This window comes from Tursiops truncatus, chromosome 9, assembly GCF_011762595.2.
Source record: "Tursiops truncatus isolate mTurTru1 chromosome 9, mTurTru1.mat.Y, whole genome shotgun sequence".
In the NCBI taxonomy this organism is placed as follows: Eukaryota; Metazoa; Chordata; class Mammalia; order Artiodactyla; family Delphinidae; genus Tursiops; species Tursiops truncatus.
The window spans coordinates 93,926,558-93,941,904 of record NC_047042.1 but is presented as its reverse complement, the minus strand read 5'-3'; the positions used below and the strand labels follow the sequence as shown (position 1 = coordinate 93,941,904).

At 47.4% G+C, this 15,347-nt stretch overlaps 2 long non-coding RNA genes across 2 annotated transcripts; both read right to left on the bottom strand.

Annotated features, from left to right (window-relative positions):
• Positions 1-2,622: 2,622 nt before the first annotated feature.
• LOC109549740 (uncharacterized) lies at positions 2,623-3,927 on the bottom strand. The gene is made up of 2 exons (XR_002176133.3): positions 3,564-3,927; positions 2,623-3,026 (listed from the first exon to the last, which is right to left on the bottom strand). It is a non-coding gene; the product is annotated as an uncharacterized lncRNA (long non-coding RNA).
• Positions 3,928-12,797: 8,870 nt separating this feature from the next.
• LOC141279590 (uncharacterized) lies at positions 12,798-15,325 on the bottom strand. The gene is made up of 2 exons (XR_012334132.1): positions 14,509-15,325; positions 12,798-14,231 (listed from the first exon to the last, which is right to left on the bottom strand). It is a non-coding gene; the product is annotated as an uncharacterized lncRNA (long non-coding RNA).
• Between the last annotated feature and the right edge of the window lie 22 nt (positions 15,326-15,347).

Below are 15,347 nucleotides of genomic sequence, written 5' to 3'. Positions count from 1 at the left end.
CATTTTCTCATCTAATCTTATTTAACGATGCCATATGTGCTCCAGATTTTACTCTTTATTATTAGATACACTGTCTATGCCTTTGTTTTTGTTCTGCAGGAAAATATCAAGAAGCTCCTGCAACTCTGCCTTTACCCTTGATGGAAAATCAGGAAGCCACGTGGCTTGACAGGGTTTTCCATTGCCCAGTGGGGCCAGAAGAAACCAGCTCTACCTAACCTGCGATTTTTCAGTGTCTGAATCTCAAATTTCTGAACCAAGATGGCTGTTTGGAATAACTAACAAGTGTTTTGTCATCTCCCTGTTTCTCCTCTTCCCCATAATATTTCTTATTTACCACCAGGTGGCAATGAATAAATATGCCCACGCAGGCAAACATTAGGGAGAATCTAAGAAAATATGACATTCCAAAGCAATTTACAAAAATAAATGCTCATCTTAACATTCTACAAGTTTAAATTAACTTAGAGCCAGTTTGTTGTAAAGGGCATATAACTAAGTTTCAGAAGACTTGGACTTGGTTTTATTTCTGTCATTTTCTCAACATGTAACCTAGGACTAAATCTCCTCTTTTTCAACCTCGGTGTGTACAACTTAACAATAAAAACTTGGCAAGTTTGTGAACTGTCACCAAGCAATATATATATATAAATATTTTGTCCATTGCTGAGGCCTGTATATTAGTCATTTAGCAAAACAGGCACAACCCACAAAAGATGGTACCGACAAAGCAAAAGAAACAAAATGCAAACTCAAGTTTTCTGTCTATTGTTTTCCTTTTCTGAAGGGAAACTTATTCCCACAACATTCCTGCTCCAATACCTTTCCTCATTTAAAAACCAAAATGCCTTTTGTGTCTTACTGATGAATAACTCTCAAATCTTGTAACAGCTTCTTTGTAAAGTTCTGAAATTCTGTTTCTTTCTCTCAGAACACTCAGTAGCACCTGCTTCATCCAACGCTTTCTAAAGGGGTCTCTCTTGTGGAATGGGCATCAAAGACTCAGACTAAATGTCCTCAAAGTTCTCTGACAGCCTGAGAGTCCCTGTTTCTGACTCCTCTCTTTCCCAGTCACTGTGGGAGAACTTTTTACCTCTTTCTTTTTCATCAGTCTCTCTGGGAAAATGTCCAACTTCACCATCTCTCCAATGCCTTAAAGCTACTCATAATTTTCAATATGCACAATTAAGATACCTCATTAATCCAAAAATCAGTCTAATAACAATTCTAATTATTTTGCCCTGTTCTGAACCTGATATGTGGGAAGAGTGGGGTGAGCTCTTGGAAATCATGAATGTGCCACCTCCATTAGAAGGACAGGTAAGAGCAGCTGACCCAGAGCACGGCTGCCTGCCTGGAGATGGAGGGGAGACCATGGCTCTGAATTTTCCCAGTGAACCAGAAGCAGCTCTGATCCAGGTCTGGGAGCTAACTGGGAAAGAGAAAAAAGTGGAACAGAAAGAGCCGTCCTCCAGAGAGGTCATACTTCACACCCCAGCCAACCTGTGAGGACAACTCAGTTGAAATCGCTTGGGGATCTATCTTGCCCCCAAGACCTGTTCTGACATGCATGTAAAAAGGCAAATATAAAGATAGTCTTTGCTACTTTGTTTATAATAGCAAAAAATCTAGAGAAAAAAATAAAAGCATAAATGTCCTCATTAAATCATTAGTTCTCAGTGCCACCCCCCAAGAGATACCTAGGAAATTTATGCAGGTGTTGACTGTCATGATCTTTGGGGTTACCACTGGTATTTACTGGTTGGTAGCCATGATGTATCTCATGCAAGGAAGAATTTTCCCCATCCAGCAAGGACTCTTGGTGTCCTGCCACATTACTGTTGGTGAAAAACATCTAAGCCAAGAACTTAACTCCACTATATATAAACACAAAGCAAATTTTGCACAGTTTTAATATATGTTGATTTCTAAGAATAGAACCACCAAATAAACTGGGGCACATTGGAACTTTGTTTAGTTTGAATCTTTACCACGAGTTGTTCATCATCTCAGAAAAATCATGCAGTCCATGGCAATGTCATCCAGGGTGTTTAATTCAGCAACAAATCACACCCAGATCTGTCTGCATTTGGGAATGTAGCACTCACTTGAGTCTATATTGGTACAAGCATCTGTCTACTTGATGATGTCATCTGCTGCAGTGTGCCCAAGTCATTTATATATCAAAGTACATGTTAATTTATTATAAATGTTTTTTCTTTATATCCTTATATTACAATTAGAACATTATATTGATTTTTAATCATATTTTAAGTAATTTGTATTGTTTATGAATTTCATTTCAGGACAGTATGGGGGTATTCTCCGATGTTTTTATAACAAAGAGTCATTGGTCCAGACAGAGTATCTTGAATAAAATATGATACATTATATTATGGAAAACTCTGCAACACTTAGAGGAATTAGCTAAATCTGCATATATTGATATGGAAAAATCGTTAAGACAGTTGAGTGAAGAAAGCTGATACGGTATGTACAGAGACATTGATACGGTATATGTACAGCTAATACCAATTAAACAAAAATACACGCACACAAAACCACACTATGTATGATGACACGTATATACAGAGAAAAACTACATGGAGGAAACATCTGAAAGTCTGTAAAATAAACTTATATTTTATTCAGCCACGGGGATGGAATCAGGAATGGCAGTCAAAGTGGATTCCCACTTTATTTGTAACGCTTAAATGTGTACAGAGAATATATGCAGGTATTCATTACATAATTAAAAACTGCTAACATTAAAATTTTGGAAAGAATTGCTGGGAAAAAAAGCTAAGCTTGAGTTCTCACAGTTGTCACTCCCTATTCTTGGCTTGAACCTCAGGGAGGCCGTCTGCACGAGCAGCCTGGGTATAGCGAGGCCACTGCCCCTGGAGCCAGCTCTCCTGCGGGAGGAACTTCACCGGCGCCAGGCAACCCGAAGGCTCTCTGAGCCCCACCTGCAGTCCCCCAGCAACAGTCAGCCACGTCTGGATTCCTGCATCCTGCACAGGAGACTGGAATAGAAAACACTTTGACCCGGGTCTCCACTGAGCGCAGGTGGAGCCCTCCACTGAGCGTGACACCCTGGGAAATGGGCTTTCCAATTCAAAGGTCTGCCACTCCAGGGAACAGCCCTGCATTTTCACCATCAGCCGTAAAGGTGGCCCTTACGTAAGCCTCCTTGCTTTGGGGCTTTACACGCAGGAGAGGAGGGCCAATTTCATGCAGCCGTCAAGACGGGACTGCGCCAAACTGGGCTTCCTCCCTCTGTTTCAGACCAAGACTCAGTGAAGCATCAGGATACCCCAGTCCCATAACAGGAAGGAGACAGGAGCATCAGAGAAGGGTTACAGTGAACCCCTGGGCCTTCTGCCATCACCATAGGATCAAGGGCTCAATGTACTCTGAGAAAGAAAGTGGGTACCTGATCCCACAGTGCCATGTGACTAAGTCGTAATGATTCGTGGTTATGGTCAGCACGAAGGGCCCCCTCTCTGAAGTTCACTGGGCTTACTGTCCATATTAAATACAACAGAAAACTTGGAACTCACCTTTTGGAAAGGCAGCTATAGCAGTAGAAGAGTACATTTAGACAGCCTAGTTTGGAGGAAGACGTTCTAAACATAACAGATCCATCTACATGCATGGTAACAGTCATTTCCCCAAGTCCCAGCAGCCTGGAGGACAGGTGACGCATCACAGTGGCACTAGGCTCCGTGTGCCCCAGCCTGCTCTGAGGATCTCCACACCCGGCCCCCCAGGCCTCCACACCCCCACACAGCTGTGCAGGGCTCTGCTCCCACGGCTGTCAGGCTCCCCACTGTTGCTGTCCATCCGGTCGCTGCTCTGCCTGCCCATGTCCTCACGTCACCACCACGCCCTGCGGTTCCCAGAGGAATGTTCCTGCCTCAGAGGAACATGCTCTTTCCTTCAACCTTCAACCTTAGACACACCTTAGACAGATAGGTCAGGACCAGAACACCTGAGAAAACTTCCCTGATGGCAAGACCCGAGTGCTGTGAGAGGTCACACACCTTCACTCTCTCCAAACCCCAATGGGAGTTCCCTGCCTTCCAGGCATCCAGTTAGGTGACATTCTTTACTGCTTTATTTTTTACCCTCAAGTCCCCAGAACCTAGCCATCACTAACAAACTCTTCACAGACATAAGATTCCTGGTGTCTACACAGGCAAGCATTAAATGTGATTTAGAGTGTGAGTTCTGGCGTCAGGCCCACTAGGTTTGAAGGTCACCTTTACCATCACTTAGCTTGAGCTAGTTAACTTCCTGGATTTCAGCTTCGTCATCTATAAATGAGCGCACCACACGTTTCTTCCAAACGTTAAATGGCAATATACGCGAAGTGCCCAGCACAGTCCTGGTTCACATAAGACTCCAAAAGAGCATCAATGCTCTGTCCCGGGGCCACCTGGAAAGAGTGCAGATGAAACCCCCACTACAACTTCCCAACGCAGAGATGCACATTTTAGAGAACTGTATTCTGATGTATATACTATCTCCTTTCTTTAGCACTGTTTTCTTATCTCATAATGCTTCTGTGGAGAGTGGGAATTCTAAAATTATGCTGGATTGTGACTTTGTTTGGGGGACTTCTGAATTAAGAATATTCATAGGATTGTAGCTCTTAGTACCCAGGGGCCTTCAGAGATGATGTGGTCCTGCCCCTGACTTCAGGTAAGAGCTTATTAGCCCCAGTGGAAGCCAAGAGAGCTCAAGAGACCTGGCTAGGGTCTCACAGTAAAGGATGAGGGATCAAAGGCAGAAAGAAGTTAGAATCAATCCAATAAAATTAGGATATTTGGTCACTTCCATTGTATGTGAGTGTCCATGGTTCTTGGTGTCAAACCCTCAACTTCCTAAGAACCAAGGGCATTTCTGTACAAAAACTGTGCTTGTTCACTGCTGTCCCCAAAGGCCAGTTACAATTAGATGCTTCCTCCAGACTTTGCTATAAAAGGAACAATAATTATGACAATATTAGGTTAATGCCATTTTTCTATTTTCCTACTGGTTTTCTTTCCAGTTCTGAGAATTGCAAAATGACAGCGAGGGATGTATTTCAAGCTGGAAAAGTGACAAAGGAAGAGGGAACAGAAACAAACCCTCACCAGGAAATAAAAGACAAGTAAAGGGGCTTCTCTGGTGGCGCAGTGGTTAAGAATCTGCCTGCCACTGCAAGGGACACGGGTTCGAGCCCTGGTCCGGGAAGATCCCACATGCCGCGGAGCAACTAAGCCCATGCGCCACAACTACTGAACCTGCGCTCTAGAGCCCGCGAGCCGCAACTACTGAAGCCCGCGTGCCTAGAGCCTGTGCTCCGCAACAAAAGAAGCCACCGCAATGAGAAGCCCGCACACCACGAAGCCCACGCGCCGCAACGAAGAGTAGCCCCCGTTCGCCGCAACTAGAGAAAGCCCGCGCGCAGCAAGGAAGACCCAACGCAGCCAAAAATAAAAACAAATTTTTTTTAAAAAACACAAGTAAAGAACAAAGTAAGCTTTGGTGCCTCTCGGGACAAATCCCCGCTCGGGGCAGAAGACCCGGCCCACGGGGAGGATGCTGAAGACCCGGCCCGACGGAGCGAGCTGGAGGGCAAAGGGGCGGCAAAGAGTGACCTTCATTTTCAATCCAGCTGGGCTGCTGGGAGACAGAAGCAAAACCTCCGCCGCAGAGCAGCAGCAGAACAGGACACATTAGACACAGAACATATCATTGTGTGCCTGGAATTTCCACTCGCTTCATTCTCCTACCAGGCGCACAGCAACACGGCAAACAAGACTGGCCTGCTCACGGGTAAGCGTCCTCGGCACCGGCACCCGCTCCTCCCAAGAAAACTGAGGTCTGACTCCAGAGCCCCACAGCATGACTTCGTTTGGACAGAGCCTCTCTGGGGAGGCAGAGGCGGCGGCTACATCCCCCATCACACCTCACTGCACAGCGTCACAAATGTCCCCTTGAAGTATCTGGGCCGTTTTTAACCAATGTTCTGCCCCAGAAGTGTCACGTTAAGCTCATTTACTATTTCCTGGCAATAAAAATAAAATCTGGGTAATAAAGCCTCACCTTTTTTTTTTTTCCTTTGTGCTTGGTCGGGTTTCACTTGCTCACAGGGGACTACGTGCTGAGGCCTCGCACCCGGCCCTGCGGAATGACTGCCGCCGGCACCTCGCCTCAGGCGGGCGTGTGCAGAAGTGAGGCGAACGACACTGCATCCAAGATGGCGCCCGGGGCCGTGTGCAGAGAGGCTGCACGTGACGGTGCTATCCAAGATGGCGACCGGGGCCGTGTGCAGAGAGGCTGCACGTGACGGTGTCATCCAAGATGGCGACCGGGGGCCGTGTGTAGAGAGGCTGCATGTGACGGTGTCATCCAAGATGGCGGCCGGGGATGTGTGCAGAGAGGCTGCGCCTGGAGCTGATATCTGGAGCCGTGAGCATCACTGCTGCGCTGGAAGGGGGAGAAGTCTGTCCCGTCCCCTCTCCTCCCCGCTGAGGACATCCCTATAAAGCAGCCCCACCCACGGCCTAGGTGGGGAACACTGTGCTCTAAAGCAGAGCTTGCATCTCTCCATTTTTTGACCAGATAATAAAGCTTTCCTTTGTTTCTGAACCAAACTTGGTCTCATTCTATGGGCTCGAGCGACACCAGGCAGGAGGACCCTTGTTGGGTCCTGACTCGAAAGGGTCAGTAACAGAAGGCACCTGCCGCATGTCCGCCAACTCTCTTGTTCTCTCTCGAGCCACCTTCTTCCAAGGCCTCTCTGGTTCTCTGCCTCTCCGTCGCCACCGCCAATCCCGTTTCTCAGTTTCCCCAGCCCGCACGCCCCACTCAGCCAAACAAAATCCTCATTAATGATTCTGATTCCAACTACGGTCCTGTTCCCAATTCCTATGTTTTTTGCCACAGCACCAAACAATTCCTCAACACTGGCTGAGCATCCTACAATTCAACAGAATTCTGACATTATCTACCCCAGGTTAAGGGCTCATTCCCACCAGACTGCCCCCACTTCCAACACCAACAGCGAGTCTATAGATCAGAGGCTCCCATGACCCCCTCCTCGGGTTGGATTAATCTGCTAGAGCGGCTCACAGAACTCAGGAAAACAGTTTACTTATTAGATTACTGTTTTATTATAAATAACAAAAGACACTTTTTATCATTCTCATCAGAAGAAATTCCAAGAGTTTTAGGTGCTGGTCAGAAACAGGGACAAAGACCAAATATATATTTATTAAATTACAATATCACATTGATTCATCACCATTATCTCTAAAGCATTTAACCCAGGGGGAGGGGGAGGAGAAGAGCAGACATTCATTCCAGAACACCTACTTCCACAATGAGATATGTCTTAAAAATCAAAAATATGGGACTTCCCTGGTGGTGCAGTGGTTAAGAATCTGCCTGCCAATGCAGGGAACCCGGGTTTGAGCCCTGGTCCGGGAAGATCCCACATGCCGCAGAGCAACTAAGCCCGTGCACCACAACTACTGAGCCTGTGCTCTAGAGGCCGCGAGCCACAACTACTGAAGCCCACGTGCTGCAAATACTGAAGCCCGCACCCCTAGAGCCCGTGCTCGGCAACAAGAGAAGCCACCACAGTGAGCAGCCCGCGCACCGCAACGAAGAGTAGCCCCCGCTCGCCACAACTAGAGAAAGCCCACGCACAGCAACGAAGACACAACACAGCCAAAAATAAATAAATAAATATATACATATATATATATTTTTTTAATTCAAAAATATGCCTCGGGCTTCCCTGGTGGCGCAGTGGTTGAGAGTCCGCCTGCCGATGCAGGGGACACGGGTTCGTGCCCTGGTCCGGGAAGATCCCACATGCCGCGGAGCGGCTGGGCCCGTGAGCCATGGCCGCTGAGCCTGTGCGTCCGGAGTCTGTGCTCCGCAACGGGAGAGGCCGCAACAGTGAGAGGCCCGCGTACCAAAAAAAAAAAAAAAAAAAAAAAAAAAAAAAAAGGGAAGGAAGGAGGAGTGGGAGAAAGAAAGAAAAAGAAAAGAAACAGTGCTGCCACCTTTGCTTAGTCGGTGCTCTGTCCAGATGATGGGCAGCTTGTCAACAAGAAGGCTTAAGCAGAGTGAAGCCTCTCTCTCTAGCTTGTATCAAGAGACACTTTCAAATAATGGTCATTCTTTTTTCCCAGCCAGCACCTCCTAGACGATTTGGTTTCTGCTTTTCTGTCTGTGTCTAGAACTGAAGCCAGAAGGTAAGGCAAACCCTTCATCATACCACTATGAGCCCCTCCGTCTCTTCCTTTCCCCCCAGGGTCTTACCTTCCCTCCTCTCAGAGGCTGTCATTACTGGGATGACACCGACAAGCTAAGAGAGCTACTTTCTAGCCTAAAGCCTACCCATTATCATTATCATAATAATTAGAATTTTTAAAAAATCACTGTCACCTTCACATCATGCTGATGAATATCCCCAGGACATTCTAAAATTTTATAAACAGTAATTATCTGCTGATAGCATACCTGGAATTTGAGGATACAGATGCAGCTACCCACTTTCCTCACCAGGTGGCGCTCACACTTTATGACCTGTGGCCTGGGTACCTTCTAAACCCAGGGCTGTATTTGGAGAAGTGTACATTAACGTTTTAACAAAGGTGGTTGGTATCTACCATTCAAACATGTATGTTTCTGTGTGTATACATTTATAACAGTAATCTCCTAACTAGAACTTGCTGGAAGAAGTTATAGATTGTCCTATTAGAATCCCTTTATTAAAAACTTCAGGGTTTCCCTGGTGGCGCAGTGGTTGAGAGTCTGCCTGCCGATACAAGGGAGACGGGTTCGTGCCCCGGTCCGCGAAGATCGCACGTGCCGCGGAGCGGCTGGGCCCGTGAGCCATGGCCGCTGAGCCTGCGCGTCCGGAGCCTGTGCTCCGTAACGGGAGGGGCCACAATGGTGAGAAACTTCTTCAAAGCAAAATTTAAAAGGAATCAAATTTATGCTCAATTAAATAGGCCCCATACTTATCTAATACTTCTTTTATAAGACAACAATAACTATTGCCTTCAGACCATAGGACCAGTAAATGAAAACTGTAAGTGTGGGTTATAACCAGCTACATCTCAGCCCTCTCTAGAGGTTAGTTCCCCAGAACTCCCAGCCTAGACTAGCAATAAAATTGGAAGCTTTACAAATAATCTTGGTTAACCAAAGCTGACGGTTTATTTCGACCTTCTCTTCTCTCATACTAGCTAAACTAAAAATGACTTGGAAACATAGCCACTTTACCTCTTTCGCTTCTCTTCCATCGGTCTAATCCGCAAACTTTTTTTTTTTTTTTTTTTTTTTTTTTTTTTTGCGGTACGCGGGCCTCTCACGGTTGTGGCCTCTCCCGTTGCGGAGTACAGGCTCCGGAAGCACAGGCTCAGCAGCCATGGCTCACGGGCCCAGCCGCTCCGCGGCATGTGGGATCCTCCCGGACCGGGGCACGAACCCGCGTCCCCTGCATCAGCAGGCAGACTCTCAACCACTGCGCCACCAGGGAAGCCCCCGCAAACGTTTTTTGATGAGGACAAAGCGATCTCTCTTCACCCAAGGAATTCTGGTTTAACAGTTGTCTCAACTTGTTCTTATTAAATTTCTGACATGCCTCAGTTCACTGAGACTCATTTGTTCTCTTCCTTCTTTTCCTCCCTCCTACCTGCCCAAGCATTTATGCAGCGTATTAATTTCTCAGGTCAGCAAAAGCAAACAGGTTAAGGTAGAAACACAACAATTTCTCATGAGACACACACAAATATCAGTATAAGGAATTCTGAGTCTTCATGTGACTGACCCTTCCACAATTTCATGTCACTGCTCCAGAAACCAAAGGAAATAACAGGATGGTTGTGAATTGGTTTTATTTTTACTTTTGAGTGAGATCAGTTAAGAATGGGAATGAGGAAGGTGTGGTCAAGCTTGTACCTAAATGCATGCTTGGATGTAATGCATAACCCCAAGAGAATTCCCATTTCACCCCCTTTGTGTCTCCCATCAGCACCAGAAACAATCTGACTTCCTTCTCTGTGTCTGCTACTACCCATTCTTCAACTCAAGTTTCCACTTCTCTGTGGCCCGTGCTGCAATGCAATGGAGGCTTACAGCTTCTCTGCCACCTTCTTGCCTCTAAGACAAACAGAATGCTTTGGAGGATGTTAATATTGCAAAGAGAGACAGGATTTTTTTAAGTGCAGGGAGAATTGCAATATGACCTTACAGTGTTAGAGTGGTTTTATTCCCATAGTGCCTCACAGTCTAAATGGCTCCAGAGCGATTTCTCCCAGCTCTTTCTTTACTCTTCTCTTGCTTCTTCTTGAGATCTGAACTTCCACATAACATCCCTTTTAATTCAGGGGCTGATGCTACTCAGACTCCGCCATCCTTCAGCAGACTTTTCCTTTGATTCTCCCAAATCTGTCTTGCAAATAACACTGTGTAGGAGGACACGAAAATGAAAAGGAAGTGGCATTAAGTTATGTGGGGTACCAGGAATATCTGTTTGCACACTTGATCATATTTATACTCTCATTTACCGTGAGGTAGGTGTTTAGGACCAACATCATTCTCACCATTTCCCCCATTTTGTAGATGAGGAAGCTGAGGCTCAGGAAAATTAGATGATTTGCCCAAGCTCGCACGGCTATGAAGTGACAATATTAGAGCTTTCTAATAGCCAGCTTTGCTCCTAACATCTCAGAGAAAACTTCAAACTGCCTTTATCTCAAAACAGTCCTACTTCTGGTATGAAGAGTTGCAGCTACTTAAACATCAGGTGTTTTCCTCTTGGCAAAGTGACAAGGAAGAGGGGAGGCACATGGTGGGGGGGAGGGAGGTAACCAGGTCGGCAGCATTGCTCACAGGCCACCTCTGCACGTATTTAATTAAGGAGCCATGGGGCTAGCAAAAAGTCTCCTTAAAAAACGGACATACCGGGCTTCCCTGGTGGCGCAGTGGTTGAGAGTCCACCTGCTGATGCAAGGGACGCCGGTTCGTGCCCCGGTCCGGGAAGATCCCACATGCCGCGGAGTGGCTGGGCCCGTGAGCCACGGCCGCTGAGCCTGTGTGTCCAGAGCCTGTGCTCCGCAGCGGGAGAGGTCACAACCGTGAGAGGCCCGCGTACCGGAAAAAAAAAAAAAAAAACCGGACATACCTTCTGGGCAGGTTAAGCAGCTTTCAGAGACATCCAGACAAGCCCGATCAACTTCGGGGGGTGCCCAGTAGATAATTCAAGGACAGTACTTTAACCACCAATCAAGAGGTCTTTAAAAATAAGGTGTTCTTTATACAATGGAATACCACACAGTGATAGGAATGAATCAGTACACAACTACGTGAATAAATCTCACAAACAGCAGAGGAAATGAAAGAACTCAGACACCAAAGAACACATATCAGGTGATTCCATTTTATGAAGCTGGAAAAAGGCAAACCTAAACCATGGTGTTTTAAGGGGTGGCGTGGGGAGTAGGGGGGGTAATAAAATAAAATGTAGGTGTCCCTTACCTTCTTTGCTTCTGGAAACCCTGAGTAGAGGCCACGGGCCCCCGAGTCAGACAGACCTGGGATCAAATCCTAGTTCTGCAACTGAGTGATTTTAAACAAGTAACTTAAATCCCTGTGCCTCAGGTTTTTGCATCTATAAAATGGGACTAATAATACCTTCCTCAAAGGGTTGGTGTGAGAAGTAAATGAAATAATGTATGTGAAATGCCATGGCAGCGTGCGTAGGTGCTGTAATTAATGGTAACGATGAAGATCCTGCCCCTGTCACCTGATGGTAAAGCAGGATCAGAGAACAGTTGGGTAAGAGCACAGACAGAAGGAAAGGGATCAAAGATGTGCAGAATCCACTCGAACGCCACATGGACAGTGCTGTTTCTTCTCTTCCCACTGCCCACACAGTCTCCTGGATAGGGCTGCCCGCAAGTGCAGGCCAGCCGGATGCAGCCAAAAGAAAGCTGCTTTGGTCCCATCCATGCTGGCCCTTGCTAGGGACCTGATACTAATCTGATAAACCGAATTGTATTGATGCTCTCATAGTGGTCGCTGGCAGCTTACTGGGTTACCCTCCTGGTTAAGCTGCATGTTATCCAGCGACTTATGGATGTACAAGGCCCTGACCTAGGCTGGGTGGATCTCATCTTATGCCAGGTCAGCAAGGAACCGGGTGTGATGGGGTGCAGTGGACAATTTCAACAGGGTAGTACTAAGGTTGGTGCTGCAGGAGAGGAGCCAGAGCCCAGAAGCTCCAGGATGTAGGGATGTGCAGGCTTCCCTTCCTGACTACAGAATGAGAACAGAGCCAGAGAACTTGGGTTCCCTCCACCTGAGAGGGGAGACAGCTGTCCCTCTGGGAAGGCCTATCAGCTAAAAGATCTATGGCTCCTGGGAGAATAGAGCTGGGGAAAACTCTTTGATTTGCATTTTGTATTGTCAACTGACATCCAAGGGCATCCCTACAGGAGAAGCAAACCGCAGTCGCCCACAACATAGATGGACTTGGGGGCGTCACGCTGAAGGGGGAAAGCCAGACTCAGGAGACTGCATGAAGTTCTGAACCAGGCAAAACAGAAAGCCTGGGGCCAGAGGTGGGATTGACAGCAAAGGGCACGAACGTTTTTGGGTGGTGACAGTGTTCTGTTACTTCACTGAGCCAGTGGTTACCAGGGTGTATGCATTTGTCAGAACCCACTGAACTGTACACCTGGGATGGGTGCGATTTATGCAAATTATCCCACAATAAAGTTGCCTTTTTTAAAAATACATTTATTTATTTATTTATGGCTGTGTTGGGTCTTCGTTGATGCACGCGGGCTCTAGGCACGCGGGCTTCAGTAGTTGTGGCATGTGGGCTCAATAGTTGTGGCACGCAGGCTTCAGTAGTTGTGGCGCATGGGCTTTGTTGCTCTGTGGCATGTGGGATCTTCCCGGACCAGGGATCAAACCCGTGTCCCCCGCATTGGCAGGCAGATATTTAACCACTGTGCCGCCAGGGAAGTCTCTAAAGTTGCTTTTAAAAGAAAAAAAAAATTGATATCTTAGTCCTCGTGGTTGTTCCACTCTGGGAGTAACTGGGGAAGCCTGTAGGAGAAGGTCAGGAAAGTGCTGGCCTCTATCATTCTTCCAGCACATTAATGTTTGCTGTTTGTTCAGTACCTTACAGTTAGCAAAGCACTTTCTCCTCTTTTGACCATCACACTCTCCCTATGAGGCGGGCGTGATGATTAACCCCATTTTGTAGCTAGGGAAACAGAGACACACACATGCTAAAAGGGCTGGCCTACGTCTTCTAACTCCGTATCCCAACATCTTTCCTGGAAATGGCCTCGGAGATCACCTAGGTCCAAGAAAACTAAGGTTCAGAGAGTGGAAATAACTCTACAAAGCTGCACTCTTCGTTAAGGAGAGAGGCCAAAATTGAAGGCGTGCCCCCTCCTACAACAAAGGGAATGAGGAATTGTCCAGTTGGGCTCATCCTGAATACAGGTGGCCCTTTCCTTCCCCTTCTGCAACACTTCCAGACCCGGCACAAAGAGACAGACGGAAAACAAGAGCCAGGCTCCTCTGGGCTCCACCTCTCCCTGCATGGGGCTGCCCCCGCCCTACCCCCTTGAGTCCCAAGGGCCTTGTTACTGTAACGAAGCACAGCACCGAGCCCATGCATTACCTCACCACAGTCTGGCTTATTTCCTAGGACGATTGTCCAGAGCTTGCTCCATTTCCCCCCTCTGTTGGCTGGGCACCCTTAGCCCATTCCTCCCTGCTGAAATCACAAAGCTCTGCCCTGAGTGAGCCTGCAGGAGCCTCCCCCTCCTTCCCGAAGTCCTTTACTTTAGAAAGAGGCCCATGGGGCAGAGCCTGTGTATCCTACCGCCCCTCTGTATATACATTCTAAAAACATGCGTGTGTGTTGGGCGGGGGGAGAGGGGGTTAGAGCGAGACATATATGATGGTGTGTCCATAGGGGAAAACATCCTGGGTGAATCACGATAGACGATTGATGGTGTGTAACTTTGGGGACAGGAATTGGAGGGTGGGAGGAGGGAGGATTCTACTTTCCATTTTGTTTCTTTGCTGTTCAATGTGAATTTTCCAACTAATGTACTTGGATTACATTTATTTATTTATGCCAGTGAGGCTAGTCTGGGCCGGGAAACTATGAGCCATTTTCTTCTTATACTTATCTGTATATAAAAAAAGAAACACGAGAAGGATTAATTTTTGAAAATAAAATAAGCACCTAAAACGCATCACCTCCCTTCCTCCAGGGTGACCAAAACATGCAACAATTTAAATGAGAGAAAAACTATGAATAATTCACCCAAATGAGATGGAGCCAGAGAGGGCTGTAGGAAGGAGAGGCCCCAGGAGTGGAGCTGGCCGCCGTTCCTCAGTGGACGACCACTCCCCTTGGAGCCACTGTCACCCCTGATTTGCACCTCTGCTGGGGTCCTCTTCTACCTGTCATTTTAGCCATCTGTGTGCTTGCCTTACGCCCTGGCCCCCGACACTCCTCAGACAACAATTTGTTTAGGGCCAAGACTGTCGTACTCTTCTCTGAAGCTTTCAAAGCTTGCTGCACGCAGGGTAGAAACTGAAGAAACATGTATCGAATATACTGGAAGCCAGTCTCCAACAGGTGGGAGGGCCGTGGGGTCTACACCACTAGCTTCTCTACCACTCGCGCTCGGAAGCCCTCACCCGTTTCTCATGTTGCTTCGTAAAGGGCATGGTAACGTTCAAACTCCTTAACATGTTTACCGAGACCTTCCCTGCCCCGGCCCACACCTGTCTTTCTGCCTGGTTCCCAAGACAATCCTGAGCCCCAGCAGTCAAACTGGTCCCTTCACTCCCGGAGGCCCCTTGAGGCTCCCTGGCTTCAGGCCCTTGCTCGCGTGTTGCCCAATCTCTACCACCGAAACCCGGCTCACACAGTCTACTCCCTGGAGACTCAGTGTGCGCCCGGCTGGGCCTGCTTCCTCTGCCAACCAACCTCGCCTTGCATTATGGTCATCCAAGCCTCCCCGACGGGAACATCAAGATGTGTCTCTTACCCGGCCTTCCCCTGAGTCTATTACAGTGCTGGGCCCTGAAGAAAGGGAGAGGGAGGAATACAAATTCGAGGTGGAATTAGGCGAAAGGCTGGATCGAGACAGGGTTGGGTTTAGGGTTAGAATTAGCACTGGGTGAGTCAGTTCCCGATCCCACCCACTAGGCGGCGCCCGCAGTCTCATTCCGGTCAAGACGCCTCCACTTTTTGAAGTTTATTACCTGTTTTACAGGTTTCCTTCCTGCCCTAC